Source organism: Squalius cephalus, assembly GCF_949319135.1.
Source record: "Squalius cephalus genome assembly, chromosome: 10".
In the NCBI taxonomy this organism is placed as follows: Eukaryota; Metazoa; Chordata; class Actinopteri; order Cypriniformes; family Leuciscidae; genus Squalius; species Squalius cephalus.
The window spans coordinates 35,554,723-35,572,168 of record NC_137131.1 but is presented as its reverse complement, the minus strand read 5'-3'; the positions used below and the strand labels follow the sequence as shown (position 1 = coordinate 35,572,168).

General features: G+C 35.6%; 1 long non-coding RNA gene across 1 annotated transcript; it reads right to left on the bottom strand.

The window, feature by feature from the left end:
• Positions 1-771: 771 nt before the first annotated feature.
• On the bottom strand, positions 772-17,423 carry LOC307165452. Its single transcript, XR_013822484.1, has 5 exons — positions 17,216-17,423; positions 15,845-15,956; positions 14,169-14,263; positions 3,632-3,726; positions 772-3,487 (listed from the first exon to the last, which is right to left on the bottom strand). It is a non-coding gene; the product is annotated as an uncharacterized lncRNA (long non-coding RNA).
• Between the last annotated feature and the right edge of the window lie 23 nt (positions 17,424-17,446).

Genomic DNA, 17,446 nt, shown 5'->3' with positions numbered 1-17,446 from the left:
CATAACATATTCTCCATAAACTCCAGAGATCCTAAGAAGAAGCTTCATACATCCCATTACTTGTTTAGTTGGGCTAATGCATAAAAGATGAGCAGAATGAAGTTTTGAGTAAAACACCTCTGACATACACTTTCAAATATGAAACCACATGTAATATCACGTCCAAACGTTATTTTAGGCAAACTGAAAACACTGTATTTTGATAACACAAATTACCATAATAATATAGTAACATAATTAATTAACCAAATAGGTAAATGTGAAAATAAATGACAAGGTTTGGTCGTGTGCTTTTGTCGCATTTATTTATTTATTTTTATACATTTTATTTCAGTTTTAGTTTGAATTATTTTAGTACATTGAGTTAAACTAAATGAAAATAAGAAATGTTGTCTTGGCAACTGGCTAAAATTAAATTAAGTTTGTTTATGACAATTTTTTTAAATATATAAGTTTATTATTAACTTTATTTCAGTTCACGTTTAATTTATTTAAAGTAATGAATTTGTTTTGTTTTGTTTTAGTTTTAGGGTACGTTATCAAAACGATGTAGGCCTACTAAAAATGGACACGTTTTTCCTTTGAGTTTTTCATACAGACGACAACGTTGTCAAAACGATCCCCATTCACACGGATCCGCAAAAACGGTTAAAAACGCTGTATTCTGCTGCCAGGCCAGTAGGTGGCGAATTCACTTTAGAAACACGCCTATGGACTGAACACGTAATACGCATGTTCCTGACGTCACTTTTTTTTTTTTTTTTTTTTTTTACAAATGTGCGTTTTTGTAGTTTACACAGACAAAATAACGGTATCGTTTTCAAAAACAGTACTTTGAAATCGATTTTCAAAAGCCTGCGTTTTCAGGCCCCCAAAAAATGCTGTTGTCGTGTAAATGAACGGCCAAAACGCATAAAATGTTGACAGTTTTTAGTTGAAAACTGTGTTGTGTAAACACCCCCTTTGATTATAATAACCCTGGATCCTACAGCATTCCTGTTCATGTAATTCACGTAGGCCTAGTTGTTATTCATTGATGGGGATTATGCTAATTGAGAAAGAGTGTGCACAAGCACCCTATTTACGAATGATTGTGCAACCCCATTTCCAGAAAAGTTGGGTCATTTTGTAAAATGCGATAAAATCAAGAATCTGTGATTTGTTAACTTTCTTGAAACTTTATTTAACTGACAAAAGCACAAAGAAAAAGACTTCCAGTATTTTCACTGACCAATTTAACGTTATGTCTGTTCTGTGTTTTCGTTTTTTTGGACTTTGAGTTGGTTTTGCACCATTTATAGTTCAGTTTCCTTTGTCCTCGTTCATCTGTTTCTACGGTTTTTGATTTGCCCTCCTGTGTCCCACCTGTCTTGTTAATTATCTTGTTTAATGTTTCGTTATACTGTATAGCCCTAATTTTCAGTTGTTTCAGGGGCATGTTTACCACTGTGTCACATCACCTTTCCTTTTAATTACACTTTTACTAATATGATACTAATTGTTGCAGTTTTGCAAGTGGAATATTTACCCAATCTCGCCTAATACAAGACAGCTGCTCAACGGTTCATGGTTGTCTTTGTCTTGATTCTCCTTTTCATGATGGACCATACATTTTTAATAGGAGACAGATGTGGACTGCAGATGTAGAGTACGAAATCACTCAGTTGTAGAACGTGCAGAACGAGGCCTAGCATTGTCTTGCTCCAATAACCATGGACTTCCCCAAGCAAATGTCATCTTGATAGCAATATGTCTCCAATATACGCCTCCACCTCAATGATAAATTCACACGTATGAAAGTCACTCATGCCGTTTGCACTGATGCACCCCATTCCATAACAGAAGTTTGCTTTTTTGCACCTGTCACTGATAAAAGTCTGGATGGTCCCTTTCGTCTTTGGGACTGAGAACTCAAAGTCCGTTTTTCCCAAAAACAAGCTGAAACCTCGCCAGCATCTTTGCACAGAACTGATGTATTGCTTTCTCCTTGCGTAACAGAGATTCAAGTTGCATTTCTTGATGCAGCGGCTGACTGTGTTAGGTAACAACAGTTTTCCAAAGTACTGGCCCATGTGGCTATATTTAACACAGTAGCATGATGGTTTCTCATGCAATGTCATCTGAGGACTCAAAGGTCACGCAAATTCAACCGAGGTCTGAATCTTTTGAATCTCCATGAATCTTTTCATAATATTATATGTGGTAGACGGTGAAAGACCTAAATTCTTTACAATCTTGCTCTGAGAAAGTGATTTTTGAATTGTTTGACAATTCTCTCATGAAATTTGGCACAAAGTGGTGAGCTTTTTTTGCTTTGCTTGCAAAGACTGGGTATAAAAGGAGAATCTACCAAAGGCTCAATCACGATATCCTCACCTATCATCAATTCACCTGCTTATTGTGGACTGTTTTAAAACAATTCAACTCAACTGAAATCATTGGCAATCTTTTCTTTGTTCTCACAGATTCTTCATTTTGTTACATTTTAATAAATCTCCCAACTTTTCTGGAAATGGAATGTAATTCATGAACGTACACACGTTTAACTATCAAATCTGAGGTTTACAAAGCGTTTGTGAATCCAGAAGCGAGTTTTCAGGAATATCCCTTTTATGCGTAAATTACTGCAAATCTACTCATATATTTATGAAAGTTTCATAATGAGGTCCATGATAATCCGAAGGACACTGTTATTGTCCTATGAGACAATATGTCCTATGTAAATGCCAACAAGCAATGTGAAATCCATCATGCAAATATGATTTATTGTATGTTTAACAGTATGATAATCTAAGGAGGAATGTAGTAAATAATGGGTTAGTAAATTATGACAGAATTTGTATCATTGGTTGAACTACAGTATCTCTCAAGCACTTTATTGTGGTAAGGTTGTTATAGTTTTTCAAATAAATAGGCCTATAGGAAATAAAATAACCACATAAATCTAAAATAACCATGATGGTTAGTGTGTTTAGCACGAGTATTCAAAGGTAAATACAGATAGAGTGCAAATATTTACAATTCAAGACCATTTCCTTCTCAGCTAACTGTAGAGATATGAAGTTGTTGAACAGGTTTTCTAATTTCCTTACTTTGCTTGTAAATATTGATCTTGATATTATTAGGCAGAGGTTCATTCATTGTCTATCATGCAATTATTGATTGAGTGCACAACTTCTCATTATGTTCATAATGTTCATACCCAATGAACCATGTACGAGTCAAGTACAGTAATCTAATCTAACGTTGAGTGTCATATCATATAGAGATCAATAAATGGGATTCAGTGAATCAAGTGCAGACATCAGGCCGATGGTGTGAGAATGAGATGATAATGTTGTTTATGTTTTATGGAACATGACTGTACAAAGAGATTGTAGATTTGTTACGTGCTGGTATGTGTTCCCCGACGCATTTCCTTCTGCCGTCGTCCGTCAGTCTGACTGCTCCTTCTCTCAGCTCCAGTGATAGTAAAAAGAAGTACGTACTATGATGACACACACACACACACACACACACACACACACACACACACACACACACACACACACACACACACACACAACATAACTCATCATAACAGTCAAATTCTTAAATGCATTCCAGCAAACCTGTATTGACAATGACAGACCTGTTAGGACTCCGTTTACTGCTTTTGTTTCTGGAATCCTGCTTGTTAAAAGTGTATAGGCGGCTGTTCTTTGATGCATTTATTCCCTTTCTCACCTGAGGAGACAAGTAAGGGGTCATAAAGTCATCAAGTTCCAAATATCTTCCATTAAATCTCTTTTGTCTGCCATCACTTCAAGCTTGAAAACATTGAGCGATGATGACTGAAGACACCAGGCACATCTACCCGATACTTTAGATTACCGATACCAATTTAGATTAATCTGTCTGTCATGTTCAGAGCTATTCACCCATGTGTTTGTGGCTCCTGCTTCCCAACAAAGATGGAACGTTTTCAGAACATTGGCTAAAATTCTTGCAAGGTTCTCACAAAGTTACGAGTAAACATTCTTCCAGTAGCGTTAATAGAACGTTCAGTCAGAGTTATCTGGTCTTTAATAATGTTCTCAAAATCTTAGCACAAATAAACGTTATACCTCGTTTATGGAATTTTTTTTTTTTTTTTTTTTACATTTTAGTTATACGTTCATCTAACATTTTTTAAATGTTACTACTAGTTTCATTCAAAAGTAACGTTCTCATAATGTTTGTAAAATGATAAAATGGAATGATCCCTGAACGTTCACAAAACATTTAGAAAATTCAGAAATTAAACTAAATGGGAACATTAACAAAACGCTCTAAGAACATATGAAGAGTTCTGATGCAAAAGCCTCTAAGTGCCATCTGAAATTTTCTTCTAGAATGATCATTTTTATCAAGCTTGTATATTTAAGTTCAGTAATTTCACTTAAATGACAATTCATAGGTAATTTTCATTGCCATTTAAGTAAAATGACTGAACTTAAATATATGAGCTTCATAAAAATTATCATTCTAGAAGAAAATTTCAGATGGCACCTAGTAGGGCTGGGAAAAAAATCGATTTGATTTAAAAATCGAGCTGGTATAGGTCAAATCGATTCATATTTTCAAAAAATCGATTTTTTTATTTTTTTATTTCTCCCCCTCTTCAGTATAGCGTACAATACATACATTTTGCATTCGCCAAATCTTCCTTCAGGGTTTCCGTAGCACGCTCCCTGCGGCGCAGCCCTCGATGCTTCAGGACATCACGACAAAAAGACTAGCATGTTTAATTTTTTAACGGTCCTCCACGACGACGGCGCGCGAGTGGGGGGAAATCGAATCGAATCGTAAATCGAGTTTTTTATAAATTTTATAATTTAAGGGGAAAAAAAGCGCCCAGCTCTAGCACTTAGAGGCTTTTGCATCTGAACTCTTCATATTTTTGTTAGCTTGGTTTTTACATTGATTTGTTACAATAAAAAAAAGAAAAGTTTACTGTCATATACACAGTGCTTAATTTGTAAAGTGGGAGGTCCCGGAGCGCAGAGTGGGGGTGGATCCGGCGACTCAAAATGGGGGTTGGAGGTAACGGAACAAAAAAAATAAAATAATAATAATTACACTGCCTACGTAGCTTCTCTGCAGGGACAGCGCCAGCTGAGTGGGTGCTATAGATAGATCATTGACGGGGAGCTGCGCAAAACTTGGCCACTAAATATTTAATATTCAGTTATGTTAATGATCACAATTAAAGTTTTAATTTTATTAAATTGAACAAGTAGGCTACTTAAATAACATTCAGCATTCAATCAAATATTCTAAAAGATGTAGGCTATTATTAATAATAATGTTTATTTATTTATTTATTTTATTACAGATAGAACAAATAAATTAATAATAATGACTGTTATTTCAACAAAATATCTCGTTATTTCGAAATAATATGTGTGCGTGCATCTGTAAATCCGGTGGTGACGCGTGTATTGATTTTTATTATACTACAGGGCCGTTGAATGCTTGAATCTGATTGGTTGACGAACGTTCTAAGGTGTGCATTATTTTCAGGGAAACGCACGGCTAAAGTAGTTCCAGGCAGGTCTTGACCGCATTACAGTTCCATATCACTTCGCGTAGTTAACGGTAATAACGGAAAATAGGATACAATTCATAACAATAAAAAGCATTTAGCCCCATGCGCTTGATCTGCAATTTTCAATGTCTAGCTTCACAATCAATAGAAACATGCAGTTTAATTTTAATAAATAAAGTATATAGTCCTGTCTATATTATAATCAATAGAAAATTAAACTGAATATAGGCTAAATAAATGGATAGTCCTGCAGTACGGATTTTTATTGCAGATAATAATAAATAAATAATTATTTATAGGCCCACTTGTTAAAAGGGCTTTGTGTTTCATTTATTTGGCTATAGTCTACTGTCATCTGTCAATGAAAAAAAAAAAAAAAAAAAAAGAATGAACGAATTAATTAAAACGAATTAAATTAATAAATAAATAGGCTAATAATACTGACGCACATGCTTTTCTGTCTCATTATTGCAACATCTCTTTCTAATAACTGCATTAATAACTGCATAAAGCCGGGGACACACTTTAAGGCCGGTTATGAATGCAATTTGATACTTATGACTGATAATGCCCAAACGCGCGTTCAGTCTGTGTTCAAAGTCGGTGTTTAAAATCTGTCTATGAAAACAGTCAGAGAATGTGTCAGCTAGTCGTGTGTCCCAGCATTAGTCTGCTATCAGTGGCTCTAACCTCCGTTACTAACTCTAAAATGACGTTTTGGAATTAGCAACGGAGGCATTGGTTTAGATGCGTAAGAAATTAGTCCTACATACAAGAGCGTTTTAATGACAAAAACTTTACAAACGTCTTGAAATACATAATCTGAACAATGTTTCGAGGTGTGGTAACTGTAGTATAAGCGGAATAATTGACTTCAGGCCGTTGAATTATTAGAAAAATAATGCACACCCGAGGTGAACGGCCACTCCGCTTCGCGTCGTGACCGCATTACCACCTCGGGTGTGCATTATTTTTCTAATAATTCAACGGCCTGTCGTCAATTATTCCTTACTTAATAAAAACAATAAAGTGTTTTCTCTAAAAGTGTCGACTCAGCTGCAAAGATGAAGTTGACGATCGCCATCTCCGTGTGAACGCACTTATAGAGAGAAATGCACATAAATAGGCCTAATGGATTACATAATCGAGCCTTTTTCCTTTTTCGTTTTGAATTATTTCGTTTAAAGACATTTCAAGCTTTGTGTATTTGATGTATTTGTCATGTCTGTGTGAGGCATACACTGAGTTTCATGCTTCAGTTCACGTGCAATGCAAGTGAGCGCGCGGGCGCCTCCGTTATATTTGTTTCGTATTCAATAAATAGGCCTACAGGCAAATGGTTGATGAAAATTTGATTAAAATTAAGATACAATTTATACAAAACGAAATTCACTTTAAAGAAAGGCTTTCTAAACAACTTCAACTTCAACGACAAAATCATGTCTGACCCGCTCCATGTCTCATATTGCGCATCCTATCTTACTCGGTCGTGCTGTTCACTTTTCATAAATCAACATAAATGAAAAAAAAAAAAAAAACATTATAATATTTTAACAAATATGAAACTAAATGCGCTTTTTTAATGGCTACAACGGCATAGTAGGCCTACATACTCTCTATTTGTACACATTTCTGCACATTAATTTAATTCTGAATTTTGCACACACAAGTGAAAGGCATTTGTTCAAATCAAGTTCACGGATAATTGTGCGTTATTAATCATTATGATACTAAAATCCTGACAAATATGCTATGTACAAAAAATCAGATGAGCCCATAATATGAACGCATTTACACGTTAAGCATTTTCCTCCCATATATAGAAAACCATTATAAGAACGCTTAATGTGGCAGATTAGAATGTCCCCTTATTATGTCGAAATAACGAGATATAATGTCGATACTAGGCTACTGTGTCCACCGTGGTCTCCTTTTTGATCAGCAGAAACGATTTTTGCTTGTTTGGGATCTGACTGTCGCGTCTTTTTGACATTTTTCCCCTGAGTGAAACGATCGAGGCTAACATCAATCTCAACTCGTACAACAAGCGCGCAAGTCATGTGTCACAAACATTGAACACTAAAACAGTAATTTTATTTTATTTCATTTAGGCAATTAATTTTATTGACACGGGAGGTGCCGGATCCAATAAAAAAGGTTCCGGATCCAATGTCGGAGGTGCCGGAACATGTTCCGGCGTGTTCCGGCTCAAATTAAGCCCTGCATATACACCATTTATTAGGGTTCAACTCAATACATGAATGACACGTGAATGCAGGTTTCAAACTGACTGTCAACAACTTCAGACAGAAAATGACAGCTGATCCTGTTGACAAATTAACCATATTTTGCCATCAAACATGTATTAAATGCAGTAGCCGTTATGTTTCACTGTTGTTGGTAGATAGGACTCACATAAAATGAGAAGAAATCTCAAACAATTTATTTTTAGTTTATGTGACAGAGTTGACATTACAAAAAATACAAAAACAATTACTTAAATTTATTTTAGAAATGTGTGTGATGTTGCTGAAAGGTAACGATAATCTTCAGGATGAATAAAATGTTTTAATAAATATCTCACAGAGTTGACCAGAAGTAGAGAGATCTATATTTAAGGTGTATTTTTAAATATCAGGACAGTAGTAATATTGATTGGTATAAAAATATGTATTTATATTGCTGTTATATATATATTAATATGCCGTTCAAAAGGCTATAGGGTCAGTAAGATTTCTTTAACGTTTTTGAAGTCTCTTGAGATCAAAGGCTGCATTAATTACATCAAAAATACAGTAAAAACTATTTAAAATAACTTTTCTATTTTTCTATTTTAATATATTTTAAGATGTAATGTATTCCTATGATGGCAAAGCTGAATTTTCAGAATCATTACTGCAGTCTTCAGTGTCACATGATCCTTCATAAATCATAATATGATTATTTGGTGCTCAAAAAACATTTGCGCTGCTTCATATTTTGGTGGAAACCGTGATACATTTTTTTTTTTTTTTTAGGATTCAATTATGAACAACAATTCAAAAGAACAGCATTTATTCAAAATATCAAAATATTTCACTTTTGATCAATTTAATGCATTCTTGCTAAATAAAAGTATTCATGTCTTTTAATAAAAATATTACTTTTGAACAGTAGCGTGTATTATAGTAAATATTATCATAATAAGTCTGATGGTTGTTTTCGAGGCAGTGAGTGATAAATAGTAACTTAAAAAAAAAAAAAAAAAAAAAAAATTACATTAATCTTTAAAGGGGAAATGTTGCTATTTCAAAACTAAAGGCAGGTAAAACAGTTTTTGCCATGTGTCAAGAATTAGACCAAAGCTCTAGACTACAAACTACCATAATCTCAAATGAGCAAAATAAACTATTACCATAATAAAGACATGCAAGAGTACACGTATCAGCCATGATTTCATTTCCATATATTTATTTATAGAACATTTACTGTCCTGCTGTCTGTAACAAAACAGGAACAACCTTTTTCCGCTTCATTTCAGGAACGTTAAAAAGTCTAACAGACAACACATATGTTGTTGTGATACAGTGACAGAAAACACGCTTCAAAACACACACTGACGCGCACAAACAAACAACCACATGCGAGCTCACATCTGCGCGAAACAGGTTGTCTTTGGAACCCAAACACACAATAACTCACGCACAGGCTACTTGTTTGCAGGATACTAAAAATACAACAATAGGTCCGTCACAATATGATTATGCCGTATAATAGCTTCCTTCCAGGTCAAGTCCTCTCATCTCTCTCTCTCTGCAAAGCTGCATTCGGCCACTGATCAACCAAAGGATCCATTCACTCATTCGTTTGCTCATTTTCTCACGATCTCAGCTGTGTTGGAGGATGTCCTCAAAAGTCCAACAACATCCTGATAGACAGCTGAGAGTCGAGGTTGTGCGCTTGCCTATATGTGTGTGTGTGTGTGTGGTTTCTAACACATTTGGTGATGTGCTTTTCTTTAGAATGACTTTCAGAGGTGTTGTGATGAAGCACCACAGGAATGAACTTCTTTAATTCAAAACCCCCACTGTGATTAAGAATCTCTCGAGAAACATTAAGAGTTTTTTTGTTGTTGTATGATTCCTGGTATCATTTTAAAGTATGAAAATGTTTTTTTGGTTTTAACAAAGGCAAGTAGGCCTAATTTCACTCGGCGGCCATCTTTGAAACGTTTCTTGGGCAGCTATTTCAGTCATGCAAGTACAACTCATCTCTCTGAATGGGGAAACATCAGATTCTCAAAAGCTGTTCACCAAGCTTATGATTAAATTTCATATTTGAAATCACTAATAAAATCTGTCTCACGAAGAACTGTCTCATACATTGTGTTTCTAAATGCTCAAAACTGCATTTTTCAGGCTGGAGCAGCCAATGCGCATGTGCAGTCATAAGCACGCGTGACGCAATGACTTTACCAATTGGTGATTAGCTCTTTTATTTAGAAGGCGGGACTTATTCTTTACTTTCTCCCATGCATTCATAGTAATATGAGTGTCTTTCTATATCTAAAGTCTTTGGTTTCACACATTATCAGAGAGAAGAGTCATTTTTAAGAGTAAAAAAAGCTTTTTCTTGAAGACTTAAAGCTCTAAATGTAAATGATTTCTGATTCTTCAAAGAAAGCTGTGAAAAAATCTTTTCAAAAGGTATTATTTTCTTGCACCCTTGCATATAATATGTTCTCTAATACAGGGGTTTTCAATCTTTTAGATGTCATGAACCCCCAAATATGATCATCACCCCCATCCTCAGGCATCTATCTTTTATAATCACCCAATTTACACTGAAATATATATTTTTTTTTTCTATTGACTAGTAATGAACTGTTAAATGTATTTTTTTATCTCATTTTTATTTATTTATTTTAATCTAATTTAATATATTTAATAGATTAACTTATATTTTTGTAATTACACTTTTATTAATTAATTTATTTTAATCTCATTTTTGTATTTACTCACTTATTTTGATATTATTATTTATTCATTCATCGCTCCCCCCGGACCCCAGTTTGAAAACCCCTGCTTTCATTTAATAAAATATACACCTCTCTTATTCTTCCTTTTTTCAAAATTCCAGGTCAATACAAAAGCTTTATGAATCTTATAAAAGCTGGTGTTTGTAGACAGGTGTGTTTTATTATTTATGACTAATCCACTGTTATGGAGAGGCTGTTATCATAATTCAGATTCATGGTCAAGCTCAATAGTAAGTGAGCAACAGTTAGCGCTTCCTAACAGTGACCGGCTTTCCTGTGAGTCTGGGGCAACAATGGTGGGAAAAAAGTTCCTTCATTGACGGGACCTATTTTCACACGTCCACGTGAAACCCACGACAGCACGCTCTCTACGCCCTTGACAAAGACCACCGAGTTCAACAAAGACACTTCTGACAAAAGGACTATCATGACAACATAAACAAAGCGTTAAGAGTACACCTGAGGTTGGTGGAGTCCATGGGAAAATGGGAGGGGGAGGGGGTTTAGGACTTTCCTAATTGAAAGGTAAAGTGTGTAATTTTTTTTGATGTCAAAATAGCTTAAAACTATAAGGAAGCCATTAACAGGCTGATTTCCCTAAAAGTGTAAACACTGTGGCTTTGTGGTGCTATCCAAACATTGATTTATTTGTTTGAGCATCCGGACCAACCGGATACAGCAACATTGGCTCAACCAATGGCATTTTGTGGCTGTGTTTGATTGAAGACTGCGGGATTAAAAATCACAATTCCATTTGTCATCAGTAGTGGCACAGAAATGACACATTGTGCAAACTAATGACTCTACCTTATATGCAAGAAAAGTGAAAATTCACATTAATACTGGAATTTTGTTATATTCTCATTATGCATGTGTCATGTAAACACGTGAACATGTCATAACCTGATTAAGCTAATAAATCTGATGCAAAGATGTGTAGAAACTCATAATGTAAAAACTGCACACAATGTAATAAGTATTTTCTCAAAACGTAATAAAATCTTGAGCTCATAATGTAATAACAATCATTTGTCATATTATCATAATTGTAATAGCTTTTAAAACATAAAACATATTTGCATTCCTTTAAATTACATATTTAAAAATCTAAATCAGTCATAAACAGATTTAAATATTCATGCAATTATTATTATTATTTGTTACAGCTTATGTCTTTTAGAAGTATGTGTTTGTGTTTCTGAGTGTTTCTGTTGCAGGAGAAGGTGTGGCCTGTGTGTGTGTGTGTGTGTGTGTGTGTGTGTGTGTGTGTGTGTGTGTGTGTGTGTGTGCGCGCGTGCGTGATTGCATTATCTGCTTCAGCCAACGGAAGCATGGAGCATAAATTAAGCAAACATTTCTTCACTTTAAGTTACAGCAAAAAAAAAACCCTGAATTTACATCAGAGGGCAAGATGAAAATTCAGCCAAACTTACAATCATGTACAGTGGTTATAAAAAGCCTACACACCCCTGTTAAAACAGTTTGGTTTTGTGATGTAAAAAAGAAAGAAAGATGCAATAAAATCAGAACTTTTGGACCATTAATGTCAAATTACAACATGCAGTGCCATAATTGTAATTAATTATTGTTTCACTTATACATTATGTTCTGGTATTACCTTATGAACTGTGATTACATTATAAGTTCCTAAAGTGTGTTAATAATGTAATACATTTCTCATTCAGTAACCTAAATTACATTAGGTGTAAAATCGTTATTACATTGGAAAATCGTCATTACATTATGAGCTAAAGATTTTATTACATTTTGATAATATTATTACATTATAAAAAAAAAATTACATTAATAATGTAATACCTATTACATTAATGTGCAGTTATTACATTGTGCATTATTATTATATTATGAGTTGCTACAACATGTAGGATGTTAAAAACTTTTTAATGCTGTTCTTTTGAGCTAAAAAACAAATCATTCATGGTTTGCACAAAAATATTAAGCAGCACAGTTGATTAGTTGATATGATAATAATGAGAAATGTTTGTTTAGCACCAATTCAGCATATTAGATCGATTTCTGAAGGATCATGTGACAATTCAGCGTTGCCATCACAGAAATAAACTACATTTTAAATATATTTAAATAGAAAAAATATTTAATATTTCATAATATTACTGTTTTTCTGAATAAAGTCTTAACCACCAGAATATAGCCCTTAATTAGAAAACAATGAAAATGGTCATTTTCTTGCATATATACAGTATATATATAAATATATATATACACTCACCTAAAAGATTATTAGGAACACCTGTTCAATTTCTCATTAATGCAATTATCTAATCAACCAATCACATGGCAGTTGCTTCAATGCATTTAGGGGTGTGGTCCTGGTCAAGACAATCTCCTGAACTCCAAACTGAATGTCAGAATGGGAAAGAAAGGTGATTTAAGCAATTTTGAGCGTGGCATGGTTGTTGGTGCCAGACAGGCCGGTCTGAGTATTTCACAATCTGCTCAGTTACTGGGATTTTCACGCACAACCATTTCTAGGGTTTACAAAGAATGGTGTGAAAAGGGAAAAACATCCAGTATGCGGCAGTCCTGTGGGCGAAAATGCCTTGTTGATGCTAGAGGTCAGAGGAGAATGGGCCGACTGATTCAAGCTGATAGAAGAGCAACTTTGACTGAAATAACCACTCGTTACAACCGAGGTATGCAGCAAAGCATTTGTGAAGCCACAACACGCACAACCTTGAGGCGGATGGGCTACAACAGCAGAAGACCCCACCGGGTACCACTCATCTCCACTACAAATAGGAAAAAGAGGCTACAATTTGCACAAGCTCACCAAAATTGGACAGTTGAAGACTGGAAAAATGTTGCCTGGTCTGACGAGTCTCGATTTCTGTTGAGACATTCAGATGGTAGAGTCAGAATTTGGCGTAAACAGAATGAGAACATGGATCCATCATGACTTCTTACCACAGTGCAGGCTGGTGGTGGTGGTGTAATGGTGTGGGGGATGTTTTCTTGGCACACTTTAGGCCCCTTAGTGCCAATTGGGCATCGTTTAAATGCCACGGCCTACCTGAGCATTGTTTCTGACCATGTCCATCCCTTTATGACCACCATGTACCCATCCTCTGATGGCTACTTCCAGCAGGATAATGCACCATGTCACAAAGCTCGAATCATTTCAAATTGGTTTCTTGAACATGACAATGAGTTCACTGTACTAAAATGGCCCCCACAGTCACCAGATCTCAACCCAATAGAGCATCTTTGGGATGTGGTGGAACGGGAGCTTCGTGCCCTGGATGTGCATCCCACAAATCTCCATCAACTGCAAGATGCTATCCTATCAATATGGGCCAACATTTCTAAAGAATGCTTTCAGCACCTTGTTGAATCAATGCCACGTAGAATTAAGGCAGTTCTGAAGGCGAAAGGGGGTCAAACACAGTATTAGTATGGTGTTCCTAATAATCTTTTAGGTGAGTGTATGACCCTGTCTGTGAGAAAAAGACAGAACAGCATGAATCAGTGGTAAATAGGCTCCCTGCCTTCACTGACAGTGCATGAATTGTCAGACTTTGTGTGAATCGCACAAACACACACCTGCTGTTAGACACAATGATCTTCCTCCGAAGACTCGTTTTCTCACTGTGTGCTAATGAGAGACCAGCTCAGTCGAAGATTCCCACCAGTCTACCCTAAACAAACAACAAGGAACATACAAAACAGTTGGAGAGAGGGGGTGAGACATTCAGGTGCTGACACAGACAGATGTGCCATTTTATTCCCATGCTTAAAAACACATTTTGGATATACAAGTGTAAATACTGTGTGCAAATACACCCACCCCAAACACATGGCCCATATATTCAACATGCAGGTTCCTACAGGTATATGTAGCCTGTGTAATTATAGATGCCTGGTAAAAACACACCTGAAAATCTGGATTATGAGGGGTTTTGCTTTTGCAACCAACACCATTAAATCCTCGCTGGATTTTCACTCTTTGGAAACTCTAACCGAAAGACTTTGTTTGACCTCAAACAGCTCTCAGAGCTCTAAGTGCTCCTGTGACCTTTCTTTTTTGCTGACCTTTGACCTCTGACATCTGTACTCTGCCCTCTTTCACTCTCCCGCTACTGTTGGAGGTATCTGAAAGCTGTGCTGTGTATCTGTGTATATCTGTGTATAGGGTGTAAACATAACTTTTTGCCAAATCAGCCAATGGTAAGAAAATTAACACAATTTACCACGGATACCGGCCATGAAAATGTATTTTGCATTGTAAAATTTTGGGGTCTGTATGAATTTTTTATATTTTTTTCAATAAAACTACACTTTATTACTGCATGCTATTATAGATTACAATTTTTGTAATGAAATCATTGAATGCTGAATCTCCAAATGCACTTTTTTCACAAATGCACAGAACACAAGAGTGACTTCAGCACAGCTTTCAGAAAACAAGTTACTTTAGTCTAGCTAACCTCATTTATGGGGGTTGGGGGGAGGGGGGGGGGGGGGTGTCTACACATTAAAGCACAACCACCCAGAAACAACTCACGTGTTATGACTTTCAAAATGATATCTGTCACATCTTGTTTTATGTACTTTCACCCCAAGTAAGATAGAGTCTGTTTTTGGCAGTTATTGGGTGGGTGTGAGATTGTGAAATACATAAATCTCCTGACTAATGCAATATCTTATGCTCACCCTGGCATCTGCAAGCATGCAAAAAAGCCCTCATATATACTGCTGTGCCAAATGTTACGAAACATCTGATGTGCTGAAGGCGCCCTGCAGACAAAACCGTCTAGACACTGTTGGCCGTAACGCTATACCTGGCTAAGGTGTGTGTGTGTGGTGATTCAGTCACTGCGTTAGTGTATGTTTATCATATTTACTGAGTTACGTCTACGGTCTACAGCAAAGTGATTGAAAACATGTTTGGGTTTTAAACACTCTGAGGGCACGTAAACACACATGCACCCACACACAAAGAGAAGAGGGGGCAGAGTGTTCAAATCAACTTAACCATTTAAAAAAAACAGTCAAGCGTTAGTTTGACGTCTGCAAGTCTTCATTTTACCCACCAATGAAAGTGTGACTTCAAAATTTAAAAATGCCGCCAGAGGCTGAATTCAACCGCCATAAGGAAAACCACAAGAACAAAAGACATATATATAGAGACCACAACTCAAGGTATACGCCCAACAGACACTAAAAACTCTCAGAAACACACACACACTTACATACCACAAAAATGTGTTCTTACTCACCAGAATCGACCAGCAAGTGGGTTTTTTTCAGACCAAACTACCACTTCTTAATGAACCACACACAGATACAGTCCACAAAGCCCTCCAGCCACACATATCTGACAACAGAAACCTGTCAGAAAGATCAGTCACATCTATTAGTTTGTCGAAAAAACGAATGAATCTAGGAAGAATGTCAAAATGATATGAAATCTTGACAATGCTTGCGTTTCTGAAGGCCTCGAATCATGTTTTAAACAATACTTTACAATAGTTATACTTTCACTGTAACGTCAACATTGCAAATAATTTACCATAGTTACTTTTGTAATGCATGTTTATGATCGTATTCTTCGCAATTCATCTGTGTATGTTATTCCAAAGAAAATTTTTAATCAAAATGTAATAACTTGCTCTTCATCTGAAATTACTTTCTTCTCTGTTGATGCCACTTGACTTATCGTTGAATGTCCTGATTCAGATTATAAGTCAGAAATATCATAACATTGACTGATATATTTTGAGATAAATGCATATTAAATGAATGTATTGAAACACACATTATATCATATATGCTAATGAATTACTTACAAATAAAAACGACAGATCCTCCTATTTTAGATGTTGTTTGAGGAAAACATAAATCACATAAGTTTAAAAAAACATTTAATGCTGGTCTTGGGCAAATATCGAATGAGAGGAAATATGAAATTTGTTGTACCATTTATGCACAGAGGAACATTTTTTCACTTGCATGTTTTGACATTTGTAGTTTTTATGCATTGTTTAACTCTCTGGCGCTCTCTGCTGTTTTGATTAAAAAGCTGCCTACTCGGCTGTTAACATAATAACAATAATAATATAGCAATAGCCCTATCTACCTTTGACACAAGGCAATTCTTTAAAATCTGGCAATTCGTAGTGTGCCAAACAATCAGGAAAAATAAAATCATTAACATTAGCTAACCTGCCAGCTAAAATCATTAGCTGACCTGCCTCGATAACAATGCAAAGTAATGGCGGGTGATGTCACAAATAACTGCAAAATAACTGTCATTTTTTTTTTTTTTATTATTATTATTTTTTTTTTTTTGCTGTAGGCCTATTTATACTCTGTGCAAAACAATAATGGCAATTCATTATTTTGAAATGTAACAGTTTCCAAAAGAACAATCTCACCTAAGCGCTATCCATGGCATGAATCATAAACGACTGTGATTGGTTCAACTTCACTGGCTCAGAGAACAGTAACAGGTACCACGTGACAAACAGTGCAACGGTCTAAAAATCATTTTAATGGCACTGTTGAGAAGCGTTAGTAAAACACATAATGAAGTGTTAAAATAGCAGGTATGTTGTGGCTATGTGTGGGTCTAAGGACGGTAACGTTACCTGATCAATCAAACGTCTAAACGTATTAAACGTCAAACGTCTAAGGTCCGCCCGTTTCGAGTAACACCTGTTTCACCCTTTCACATCTATCTTTTTTTTTTTTTTTTTTTCAATCGTTGACATAGTTATATTATTTAGAACTAAAATTTACTGAAACTACCTAACCTCAACTTGATGCCACGACCCTCAACGGAAAGCTCGAATATGATTGGCCATTGTAGTAGCAGCACT